Source organism: Triticum dicoccoides, chromosome 4A (assembly GCF_002162155.2).
Source record: "Triticum dicoccoides isolate Atlit2015 ecotype Zavitan chromosome 4A, WEW_v2.0, whole genome shotgun sequence".
In the NCBI taxonomy this organism is placed as follows: Eukaryota; Viridiplantae; Streptophyta; class Magnoliopsida; order Poales; family Poaceae; genus Triticum; species Triticum dicoccoides.
In genome coordinates, this window is record NC_041386.1 from 559,098,432 (window position 1) to 559,111,730 (window position 13,299).

At 42.7% G+C, this 13,299-nt stretch overlaps 1 pseudogene; it reads left to right on the forward strand.

Moving 5' to 3' along the window:
* Nucleotides 1-1,728: 1,728 nt before the first annotated feature.
* Nucleotides 1,729-2,875, forward strand: LOC119289132 (annotated as a pseudogene).
* The last annotated feature ends 10,424 nt before the right edge of the window (nt 2,876-13,299 follow it).

Here is a 13,299-nt window from a genome sequence, read left to right on the forward strand (position 1 = left end):
GGGAACCATGCAGACATGACCGAGAAACCTCTAGAATAGTTCAATTCTCTTTCTCCACATGACACCCTTGTGTTGTCAAACTAATGAATCCCTCTCCGCCCCTGCTCCGACAAAGCAATAAGCACTAGGGTATCCACCCACCCGCCAGTTCGAATAGCCGGTTTCCTCCCCTTCCGCTCAAGCTAAAGCTTCTGGGCTACGGCTTCCGGTTTCGTATTCCGATTCGTCTTCGGATAGCATTAGAAAATCCCTTTCATGCCTTGCCAATACAACTATTATTTTTCTTAGCCGAGGAGCCTTTGGAAGTACCGTTGTTGGATCGGATTGAGCCATTATAGGATCGGATAAATATTCACTCTTTGCCAATGCCTGCTTCCTTGGTTTCCTACTTTCTGCATCGAAAGTGACTTTTTGCTCAGTATCGAGAACCACTTCTTCTCCTTTTCGAGGCGTAGATCGCCCGTCATCTGATTTGCTTCGTCAAAGCGGATAGCATTATGGAATTGATTATATTCATAGAAAAAGCATCCCTATTTAATAAGTCCTCGGAAATGATCTCATCCAGTACTTCTCTCAGCCTATTTGCCAAGACTTTGGAGCATAGCTTGTAAATGACATTGCACAAAGATATCGGCCTATACTGTGATATTTCTTGGGGGTTCTACTGTCAGCAAGTGCACTATTATTTACTTCACCACGTACTTAAAGAATTGTTGGTAGCAAAGAACAGCACCTGATAGAAAGGATGCTAACCAAGCCTCTTCTGTTTAAGCAAGGCTAAGCCAGAATAAGGGGTACAGTAGGCTGGTGACCCTGACGATAGCACTAAGACTGCCTCGGGAATCTCCTCAATCGTTGAAGAGTGCCTCGGGAATTGAATAAAAGCACTGATATCCATATAATCCTACAATTATGCTCTATTCTCTTGAAGAGAAGACACTTGAACTTCGTCATGTGCTATTGATCCTTTTGAACCTAAATTCACATTGGCATTCTAATCTTTGATTATTTCTTAATAAATTCGAACCGGAAGGCTTTTTAGCTGAACATAAGGAGTGGTGTGCGGACCCACAAGTAGTTACCAATATATCATTAGATTAGTTAATTCCCACGCGCCAAACAGGCGTCACCACACTGCCTCCCAAAGGCTTCTTTTAGGCTTCCCCGCCACATCACATGCTTGCTTGCTTTTGCTAATCCGATCCAGAAAAAACGAACATTCTCCCATGTGCTTCGGGCCTTGCAATAGCAGTAGATGCTACAGACGTGGTGTCATTATCAGTGATTCCTCAATCGATCAGAAGAAAGGGAATATAACCTGCCCCTCATTGTCCTTCAATCATGGTGCAATGAATATCGTAGATAGAGTGATTTCGATCTCATATAGCTAGCTTTCCTTTCAAAGTGAAACGATTTTCCTTCTACGTTGAGATATTTGAATTGGATTTTATTTCACCACTACTATCGTAACGCACAAAAAACACTGACGTTTCCGCTCGCTTTCAACCACTGCCACTTTACCTGAGCACTGTGACGCAGTCGGTCAAGTATTGAGTTTCTGCTAGTATATCAAGGACTTATGAGAACTGAAAACAAAAAAACAAAAAAAGGAATTCTCATAGTTCATTGAATTAAGGGAGGGCCATTCGTGGGGGGTTCGTGGAAGAGTTGGGTTCGATTCCCTTTATACGTGATGTGGCGAAAAAGACTGATTCAATGAAATATGCCATGCCAGCATTAAGATTTAAAATGTGTCGTCTACTTCCAGGAAATGTTCGGAACAGAGAACTTTCTCTAGTCCAACGCCGTATTCTCCGAAGATTGAGGAACAAGAGGAGATCCATTAAAAGAAATCTTTCTCGGAGAGAAAATCTAAACAGTAACATCAAATCACAAACTACACGAAAGTTGTCTCTTTATTATGGGGATTTACCCATAAGGGAGATGCACAGAGGAAGAGAACGAACTTCATATATCCCTTTTTTACTCAATCAAGAAACAAGATCGGACGTGATTCTGGTTCGTCTCCATTTTAGTGACACTCTTCCTCAAGCAAGGCAGCCGATAAGTCATCGAAGGGTTTGTTTGAATAATGGACTGGTAACCATTACTCATTTGAAAGTTTCCCACGGTGATCTAATATCTTTTAAAGAAAATGACGCGAGAACCCGCGGTTTTGAAATAAGGAGATCTTTCTATATCGACATATCAGTTGGAAAAATCATAGGCAAATTCCTATCGGCCATATCAGTTGGAAAAAGAAGAGGCAAATTCCTACCGGCCAGAATCTGGAGAAGAACAAAAAAAGAATGGTTCCGCTTACTCACAGCTCAGAGGGGATGCCACTTACTACTCAAATCCAAGGAATTGCAAAAGTTGCGTTCTTATATGCAAGAAGAAGACTTTGAAAGAACAAAGAAGTTTGGATCCGCAAAAGTATGCTTAGGCAGTTCCTTCGCTGAGCACAACAGAATGAAGAGGAATTTGTTTCATTCCAAATACTTCTTCTTATTGAAAAGAGGGAAGGAGAAAAATCGAAATCTTCCTACTCGAACAATAAGTCCTTTTTGTAGAAAAGTCTTCTTTATATAGTAATTCGACCTATTGCTCCGGATCCCCGTTTACTAGGAAGATAAGAATCAAAAGGATCGAACTACCTACTCATTATTCGGAGGTGAATCATAGAACACTAAAAGTTGTGGTATCTTATGGACCTAACATAGGTCACATCCCTCACGACATAAGATTGAAAGATCCAAACCTTCCTCTTCGGAGCGGAAACGGACGTGGCCAAAACATATAAAAAAAGATCGGCCTAGTCGCTCATAGGGACATATCTATCCGGATAGAGGATAGTCTAGATCAATTTTGAGAAAAATCTCTCTATATATAGATAGGTATCTCTGTGGATAGAGATAAAGATAGGGATCCCTATAAATCGAAATATATGGAAAAAGTGCACTTTTTGACTACTACTACTATTTCTTAGACTTTTTCAAGGAAACATCGTTTTTTCGATTTTGACTGAATTGGTCGGAGCGTAGACGAGCAAGCAGAGCCCAAGAAAGAGGTCAGATTGTCATAGAGCAGTCGACTATAAGTATAAGACTGCTGGCCTGAGAGAAGGCAGTCTCTCTCGGGAAACATGGCCCAATTTCTCTTCTTTCTTTTCACACGGGCAACAATTGGGAATAAAACAGACCATGAACATGAGTTTAAAATGTAAAAAAAAGGGAAGAATGCATTCTCCACTTTCTTATCTCGAAAATGCGTAATATAGTGATGTCATGTGTCTGTTTCTCTGAAAAGGTGGGTCGGCCCTTAGGGCAAACAGTAGTGCCAGGTTCCATTGTGGAATGGTCGTTTGCCGGTGACCTTTGTCCGCTGTAGTACAAGTGACTGGCGCATCGCATCCAATCTCTCATGTCAATGAGTCAGTTAGAAAGTAGCTCCAAATGAATCAGTGATTTCCCCTTTATTTCCCTCGGAACCAAGGGGAACAAGACGAGATTCCGTGTTCACTTATCGATTCCAAAATGAATCGAATTCGTGAACTTTATAATGATATTACTCCTCTTCCTTACGGCTCCCCTATGCCTAGTGATTTCTCGTGCTCGATTCATCCCATTCTATTACATCTACTCGGCTATCCTTACAAAAGTCAAAAGATAAGGAGCTCAACCTGTGGAAATCCTACTACCATCGGCTGTCACATTCGTTCCCACTTACCGCAGGGATGGATCAAGTAACTGGTGATTCTTTTCAAGGTCAGATGCTTTTTGGGCTTATTTTCTAAAAAATCTTCATTTTGATCGAAAAAACCCGGGGTTAGGCGAATGCGCGGGTACTCTTGATCTGGCTGCTCCATGTAAATTTCCTCATCCAACTCCCCATTAAGGAAAGCCGTCTGCCCATCTGATGAACGAGAAGACCGTGCGAGGCAGCCCGTGATAGTAGTACTCGAATGGTGGTAAATCTAGCCACAGGTGAGTAAGTATCAAAGAAATGCCTACTTTTGCTGCTATGCGGATGGAGGACTTTTGGGCCTGGCATTACGAGAAATCGGGACAGTTCTCTGTCCGTTCTGCTTACCGGATGTTGATAAAAACGAAGCAGCGATGGGGTACCCGTGGATCCACTATGCAATAGACCACTCGGGTAGTGTTGCCATAGGCGACACGTAGAGCCCGCACTGTCAGATGGGAGAGCGCCAACAGCCTTTGGACAATGTCAGGAACGGGGGACCTTGAAGGATCAGGAAGAGAAACATCTGAGCCACCGTCAGACTCATCACCGTCGGAGCCAGCGTTGTCAGGCGCCTGAATAGCATGGGATCAGTCCATCATCGCCCGCAGCTTCACTTCACTTCAGTTCAGCTCAGCATACTAGGGAGACCACGGGGAATGTGAGAGTACTGACATATGACCCAATCGCGACAAAGCCTTGTGCTGCAACAACTGTGGCTAGGGATAAGAGTTCCTCGGCTGCAACTTCCAATAACTAAGCTCGCGTAAAAGTATTAGTTAGCGGGTCTTGGTTGAATAGTGGATCTTGGTTGAGAAACTCATAGATAGAGATTGATCTGTTTGCTCTCCGCTTAGTGGTTTCTTACTCGGTCTCCTCATCTGAATAGATGGTCGCACGCTTCAACTAGAATCCAAACCATAGTAGAACGGGGGCTCAAAAGGAAACTTCAGAGCTGGAATATATAATCTCCAGTAGTACACTTAGCCCTTCGGCCTTATTTCAACTTGAACATGAATTTGCAGCACATTTTGGCGTTATTATATTAACATAAGCATTGAACACTGACGGCTAGCCCATACATGCAAACACAAGAAATCAAACCAAACAAAGACACTTAGCATAGGAGTAGATCGGAATCAAACTAAGACAAAGAACACCTGACATGAAAACAAATGTCTCCAGACACTTATTGAATTTAAACCAACCTTAGAAAACTAAAAAGAGTCTACGGACTCTTCTATTCTAGCGAGATGCTAGACGAATAAAGAGCACTTGCTGCTCCACCCGCAACGCTTCCTGCCTCTCCTCCAAACCCTCTATGCGCTCTCTGGTAGCGCGAATGCGCGCTTCTTTGTTTGCAGGATCCATTGTTCTAACACTTCTCAACTGGTCGTTTAGCACTCTATGGTGCCCTTCAATCTCATTTTTCAGTTGCTCCGTTTCGGTAGCAATTGCAGAAAGCCTGTTTGCGGTTGCAGCATCCATAGCAATGCGTGCTAGTACTCAATTTCTTTGTGATGAAGTGAAGATATCTATATACCATTTATAGAGTGGTAGAGTAATATCGCCATGCAGTACGAATTGCATGGCTGCATGCAGCCTTTATGAACAAACAAACTTTGCAGAGCCGTTTCACCTAATCGATTCCGTCGGCGGATCATCCACGTCACGAATTGAATGGCAGGCACAATTCTTACTAGTTCTCCGCCCTACTTTTTTCAGTTGAAGACTATCAGGCCTGGAAATGGAAACTTTGGACCCGGGAGACGGTTTGATGTCTCGTACATAGCCAGCCCAGGGCGCTGCCCATAAGGGTCACTGTATGTAGGTTTTCAGCTCTAAGGTCCCCACTCATCACAATCGTTGGCCCTCATCCCGCATTGGAGCATAGCGTTAGTATCTTTCGGTGTATCAACAACATAGGCACCTGATCTATTTGAACTTTAAACCACAAGGGAAGTTTTCACATAAGCTGCCGGATTCCCTTTCACTTAAAGCCATTCCAACAATCTATTCGTCGTAAGCCCTTCTAGCAGCAATCCAAACGTCCCTCCATCTGCATCTCCCTAACAGTCTCTGCACGTGGATCTCTTCTACTAGTGATTCAATTGGGGCCAATCCTGCCGCATCCACTTCCTTCTATCAATTAGTGGAATCCCCAAAAGCGGAAGAAGTTCTTTGCGCTAAATACCTCCTTTGCAAGCCGTGGTCCCACAATGGACCAAAATGGCCATCAGAAAGCAGATTCATTTTATAATAGAAAAAGAATCTGCTTTCTTCTGGCACATGTATTTCTGAAAGGACTCCATCTTTGGAAAAGCTCGTTTGCACCTTGCATCGAATTAAACCACTCCTTTCACCGCGGATAAAGACTTGGTGGGTGGGGATGAGACGCTAAGGTAGGGTTCGGTCTGGATGAAACTATCTTTAACACGAGCTTCTTCCTTGTGCGAAGTACCAACTTATTGGAATTCAGCATTGCATATTCACTACCAAGATCTCTTATAAGTTTTGGGACCAGAATGAATTCTTCCTACAGATGCCGTAAAGGTTGCGGTTTAGCAACCAAGCATACAATGACCGAAACCAACAGCTCCATCATTTCTGAGAACTTCTCTCTCGCATAGAGGAGATCTTGGCACTGCTTTATGTGTTCAATCCAGGGAGCCGCCCTCTTCTTCATATCTTGCTTGATATTGGTTTCATAACGAAAAGAGGAAGGAGTGTCGAAGCGATGTCGCTTCTCTGCTCTCAGCTCTTTGCTCGAGATGATGTGATCTGATCGATCAGTCTAGAATCTATAACCAATTGTCTAAGTCGCTAAGTCATTGCGGACACTTGCCATCCTCTCATATCGAAAGACGAACAACGACTTCCGGGGTAAAACGGAGGGCTAAAACCCGAGCCTCTTTTTCCATCCCAGGGGGTAGCGATTTCAAGAGTACTTGGTTTAAAACTTCCAGTTTATTCAAGTAGTTTCACTCGATGAAAAATGCATGCAAAATGCATTCTATTGCTGATTCTCTGTCAGGCATTACACCTCTGTCCCAAGCTGTTCGTGTTAAGGTGGCCGATGGCGCTGAGTTAACTTCCTTGTTTCTTCTACTTGATTTGATCTTTGCAAGTATCTGCTGATACCGCTCCATCACATCAGCCAAGGAGCCCCACATTCCAGAGTGCAATGAATGCAACTCAGAAGCCATTCTTATCTGTCTATGCCCCATATCTTGGATCCGGGTCTGCGTATGAATAGTATTCGTATCACAGCCGAGCAAGAGGATTGACTTACTCATTTCAAGCGGAAGTGGGGATTGAACCCAGTAGATATCTAGCAGCTAAAAGAGGTCCAAAGCACCGGATATGGCTCAAATAGTCCTTATAGAAATGGTCTACGAACTATAACCTTTCGATAAGAAAGATTAGTTACACAAGATATATTATTCTTTCTCACTTCCTCTAGAAACCAAAGGGAGAAGGAGTGGGAGTTGAAAGCGACAGAGATAAAGTACCAGCAGCTGCAGTCGTAGGTGGAAGCCTTTCTTTCTTCTTGCACGTATTGAGCTTGGCGCTCCTTGAGATCTCGGAATAGCTCCGAACCAGCGACCTTGAGCGGGTCTCCTCAAAACCACCGTAACTACCCGCTGTGAGCCATGGTCCTTGTATGCTAAGGCGGAGATTAATTAATTGCTGCCACAGCAGGCGCCTATCTGTAGACAGATTGGATCGATAAGTATAAAAAAACTTGTCAAGCTTTGCAAGGTCCCCTTCTCAGAACAGCAGCAAGTCAGCACCAGGTCAAATTCTACAATTATGGTAATATACCATAAACAATCATCCTTTAGGAGCTATATTATCCCTCTAGGGGAGCTAGTATAGTTGGCCATAAGGTCACACCCCTTCTTCATTCCATTTTCTATTTTAGAACTTCGGGTTTCAAAGACTTTTCCCACAATAGAGGCTTTGTTCTTTTTGAGCAGAAAGAATGAATCTAGTATCGACGGAATGGTATCTATCTTCTTAATATTCGTTTTCCAGGGGAATGAGCCAACCCACACAAGAGTGCCTACTAGCTTATCACGAACGCAGAGGAAAAGAAGTAAGATACCCCCGCCCCTGAGCCGGGACCCCTTCTTCTTGTACCGCTAGTGGTCTTGGATGAAGAACCACAAGAGCAACCTGAGGTAGTCGAGGAGGAGCCACAAGAGCAAGATGGAGGTTAAAATGAGATAGGTGGTAATACTTCTTTGGAATTGCTGCTTGCACTATGCAGAGAGACTAGGACTAATGCTGGAAAGCCTCCGGTCCGATATGGCTATGAGCATGACATTGTAAATTGAGTTTCAGACTCTTATGTCTCACCCGCACACAAAGCAATCATTGCGTCTCTACAATCAGTGTCTAATCCAAAGGATTGGAAGGCTGCAAAGCTGGATCCCCGGTGGAAAGAAAGACGCAATGAAGGAGGAGCTTGGTGCACTTCAGAAGAACAAGACGTGGGATCTTCTTCCACTCCCAGTACGAAAAAGAGCAGTTGGATGCAAATGGGTGTTCACCGTAAAACAGACTCTAGAGGGTAAGGTGGATAGATAGAAGGCAAGGCTAATTGCAAAAGGTTATAGGAAGACGGGAGATAGACTATGATGAGACCAAAGCACCAGTGGCGAAGATGGACACAGTGAGAACCTTAATCTCATGCGCAGTCAACTTACTTTAGGTGGACTTTACATCAGCTAGATGTGAAGAATGCTTTTCTTCATGGTGGTTATTTACAAGAAGAGATCCATATGGACATTCCTCCAGGTTTTGGAACAAACAGACTGATGGGAGGGTGTGTAGGCTCAAGAAATCTTTGTATGGCTTGACATAGTCGCCACGGGCGTGGACAGGTTCAGGAGAGTTGTTTGTGGTATGGGCTACTCTCAGTGTAATGGAGATCATACAGTACCGGCATAGACGAATCCATATCACCATTTTGGCGGTGTATGTGGATGATATTGTGATTACTGGAGACGATGTTGAAGAAATCAAATGTTTGAAGGCAAGACTGGGAGAAGCATTTGAGGTAAAGGATCTTGGACCTCTTCGATACTTCCTTCGGATTGAGATTGTTCGGTCGAAGAAGGGGGTAACATTAAGTATAGTGAACAGGTAGCTGGTTGTTTTACTAAACGAGTAGGTCCTTGTTAGGGTTTAGCAATTTGTAACAAGATAGGCATGTTAGATATCTTTAGCCGGGGGAGTGTTGAGTATTGGGCTGGGCTGTATAGTGTGTGTTAGGCCCCATGGCCCATGTACCTTGTATGTATAGCAGCACATAGGAGCAATGGAAGAGATTGATGATCACTCATCAAATAATACCCATGAAACAAATCCAGACTCAGTGAGTGGTGAAGACCACTGACCCCAATAGGAATACGGAAGACCTAATTATTGAAGAGAATAGTACAATTAACAACTAAACCTAAAGGGATCCACTTGTCACAGAAGTAGTCTATAACTAATAGGAAGCGCCTATCTCTTACTTGATATCTGATTGATCTTGCAGAGCCGAATTGTTTGAACTTGATCGACCTTAAACGCTAGTTCAATTCCAGGACGACATCATATAATATACGCGAGGCTCAACCAATGATTATCTGGTTTCTGAAGTCGGTAAAGTCCAACCAGGACGACCTTAATCGAGCACAAGTTTTGCAACTTATCAATGAAAGAAAGCTGGATACTGACTTCTTCCCAAGAGCTCTATCAGCCCTGAATTCCTTAGCCATACGACTCTTCCTTAGTTTCCTAATGCTGGTGGCCCTAGCTAGTGGTGAGACAGGGCATATACTATTCTCGGTCTTATAACGAAGAGGTTGCCTAGTTTGAACCGAACACTGTACTTGATCTCTCGTCCTATCACAAACAAGTCTCTTCCCCCGAGTCCTAGTAGACTAGTCCAAGTAGTCCGGGACAATAGCGTCCCGTCTCTTCGCTGACCCCTGGCACACAATCACTATAAGACAAAGCAAGACAAACCTCTCTTATCCTTCTCGGCTAGAAGTTACAAGTTTCCTGTTCCAGTTTCGGCTTGAGGGAAGTGCCTGAAATCGATTCAATTCTTATCACCGATTTCGAACTCCGGCTGGATTCTTATGACCAAGAGCTATTTTATTGGTCAGAAGAATGGAAGGACAACGAGAAGATGGTTTGGTTGCTCCTGCTGGAATATTCCATTTATTTAATACTCCGACTCGCGTAACCCCGAATGGCAATGTTGTTATTGCGGTTGGTCAGATCAATAAGACAACAAGGGAGTCAGAATATTCTGATAATAGCAAACAGGACTTTGGAATCTATGGAAGGAGCCTTCAATGCTTCTCCAGTGTCAACCATTAGTCGATAACAGAATGAAATGCCACAATTAAGTTGAAAAAGAGAGTCATTAAAAAGAGGCATGCTTGAAAAAGAGTACAGATAATATGTTATGGATGTGAGGAGCCTCACCCAGTACTTTTCTTACTAAACTAAAAAACTCTACTCTCCTTTCACAGCCAACCCACCCATTGGTTTTTCGAGCTCGATAAAAAGGAAAGTTCACGTGCCAATCCTTACCATTGGTAATTGTGATTACCAAGCCTAATCTTTCACTGAATACCGAGTAAAGCAAGCAAGAAAGAGGGAAGGAGCAGCTGTTTTCGAGCTAGGCTCGATCCCTTTTCCATCCACTTCTCGCTATTTGTAATTCTACTTGAATTAGTTCTTCCTAAGTTTAGTGAGGTGAGTACTGCATCCATAACTAGAGGACTTGCTTTTCTGCTTGGCTCCCAGGGGAAGTTGGATTGGATAAGAGGAATTGAAGCGCAAGGAAGGCAGTCGGTATTCAAACAACTATTCAGAGTTCCCAACTCTGGGTAAAGGAAATCTGTACTTGACGACTGAACCAAATCCTTTGCCTTTATTTATTCTATTATTTTGATATAGATCAGCTGAAAACAAAACAAAAATACTACTATGTTGGGACAATGACCCACCTTTCTCTACTCAACCTGTCATCTTCTCTCCTCGCTCCCTGGGACAAATAAGACTATTTATTAAGTGATAAACAAGAGAAACTAGTGATATTATCTAAGCTTCTGGCCATGCCTGATTGGCATTCAAGTCTGCCTTCCATTGCTTGAAAAGGCCTAGCACCATAAGTAGCAATTGGCTATGTCCAAACTCAAACGTCGTATTTTATCTAAGCACAGGAGTCATAATAAGGAAAGAAGACATAAGAATGGGAAGTATCCGCTAGTTATAACATAGTATAAAGAGAGCTATTTCATGGATCTTGGTCACAATAAAAAGAATCCAATAATGATCTATCAACTAAATGAGTTTATTATATAATCCCGTATCTTCAAGGTTGTTAAGATGATTTAGTAGATGTGTCAGTATCGTTTTCATCTGCCGTTGGGAGTGACTGCTTTGCTAATCTATCCTTTTATCCTTCTTTTCGGAGACAAGCACATATTACCGTAACCTAGTGATTAATACATCCTGTTGGTACTACTTCGTCGAGCAATCAATCCTTTTTCCATTCTTATTCTGAGGTTGTCAGCTTCCTCCGATGGCACCACTTGTACTCTCTGTCGGAATCTGTAGACATAGTTTTTGGGAGTCTTTAAAAACTGATCGACATAGTTGTCACACACAAACCTGCGCAACGACTTTGGAGTAAAAGAATCTCCTGCCCGGTCACACACATCATCTCGAGCGCGAAATCTACTACTCTAACAAGATACTCGGCTCGGGTAAATCATCCTTTCGTTATGCGAGGAAAGTGAAAGGAAAGAGGGAAAGGGAGACACTGGGCAATCCGGAATCGATGAAATCACTGTTTTTTCGCCTTGTAATATGTCCGGTTACATTCCAAAGATGAATTAGACCAGGAGATAGATAAGCGCTATGGCGGACACATGAAATAAGAATTTGAAAAGTAATGATCAACTTTATGGATCCATAGGTAGATTCACTTGTGAAGCTATGGGATGGGATAAGATTCAAAAGTACCAAAAGTAAGTTAAGTGGGACGCTGAGTTCATTGCTGCGATCGAGGGTCCAAAGCCAGCCAATTTGATGACCGCGTAGGAATGGGTTCCGAATGCTCACAATAATGTAGTTGGAAATGAAAAAGGCTCCTAAATTGGTACCTAATAATAGCTTAGCAGCTCCTTCGTTTTACTAAAGAGCCAAGTTCGGACAAGCAACTCGGAAGGAGGAATGTGTTGAGATGCCTATGCCTAAGAGAGATAAGCGGAGGGCGTATGATAGCCGAGAGGATGTCGGTAAACGACGGAGTTTAAGGAGTTGTTTTTGAATTCGGCATGGCATATTTCATTTTTTTTAATGAGAACGTCGTCTCCTTGCTTACCCGCCTGGCCAATGGAAGGAATTAATTACCTTGGTCAGTCAGCGAAAGAAATAATATCACCAGTTCATCATCCCAATCCTTCCTATTAGTTTCATTAATTAATTCAGCCCCAGAGTGTTGGCAATCAAGGGCCAAGAAAGAATCCCAAGTCTATCTTATCTCGCCACGGTCGAAAGCACAATCCCTTTCTCTTCCTATACCAAAATCGTCGTTTCATTCCTCCGCAACTTCTATCGCGGACATGATCCAATCTACCTTGCAAGACAGATTAAGATATAACTTAAGGCTTTCCCAAGCTGGCGCATAACCTCTGGTAGAGGCATTCACCCAAAGACAGAGAAGTGGGAAACCGCGGATGAAAAGAATACCGAGGTCTTTGATAGCAAACTTCTACGCGAGCTTTCTAACTAAAAGGAATCTCTTATTCATATGGCATAAAATGGAAAAACTTGATGGAGATTTCTTCTCCATTTCCATGGTATAGTCCCTTTGCATGCTACAGTTCCATTACTTACTACCTGAATTTGCTATATACGAAATTCTGACATCTACGGTACTTGTCGTCTACTTCTGGTGGAAGCAATTCCAAAGGTGAAGATAATACTGAGCCGAATAGTAATGAGGGGAATGCAAAATCTAGCAAAGGTAAGAAGGGTCAAGGAAGAATAGCAGTGAGTTATAAAAGGAAAGCACCGAATAAAAGGAAGGAGATCCGTCTTTATTTTTTGCATGTGGTCAATGTGTTTGCTGATTGATAACTATCTAATCTTAAGATGGTTTTGTGGCACGTTACAAACATACATATACAGTAGAAATATAGTTGTGTTGAGTTAGATTGAAGAATTTTTACCTTCTTTTTGAAATGAGATATAGTGCTTTCTTTGTTCGGTAGGAGATTTTGCACTTTCATATCCTAGTTCCTCATTTGAGCGTTCTTTTGCTCTGTTGGTGGGGCATAAACTCATAAATAGTGTGTGTTTTTTCTTTAAAGAATAGTAAAAGTATGCATTCAAGTAGTAGCTTTTTCTAAATAGTCGAGTAGGGCTGGCAACAAGGACTAGGAAGATACGGGCTAGTTTGTTTTTTTAGGGGATTTATTTATGCAAGATATGCACGTGAGTAGGTCAGTATATGCGTATTTGCCAATAGAGGAAAAC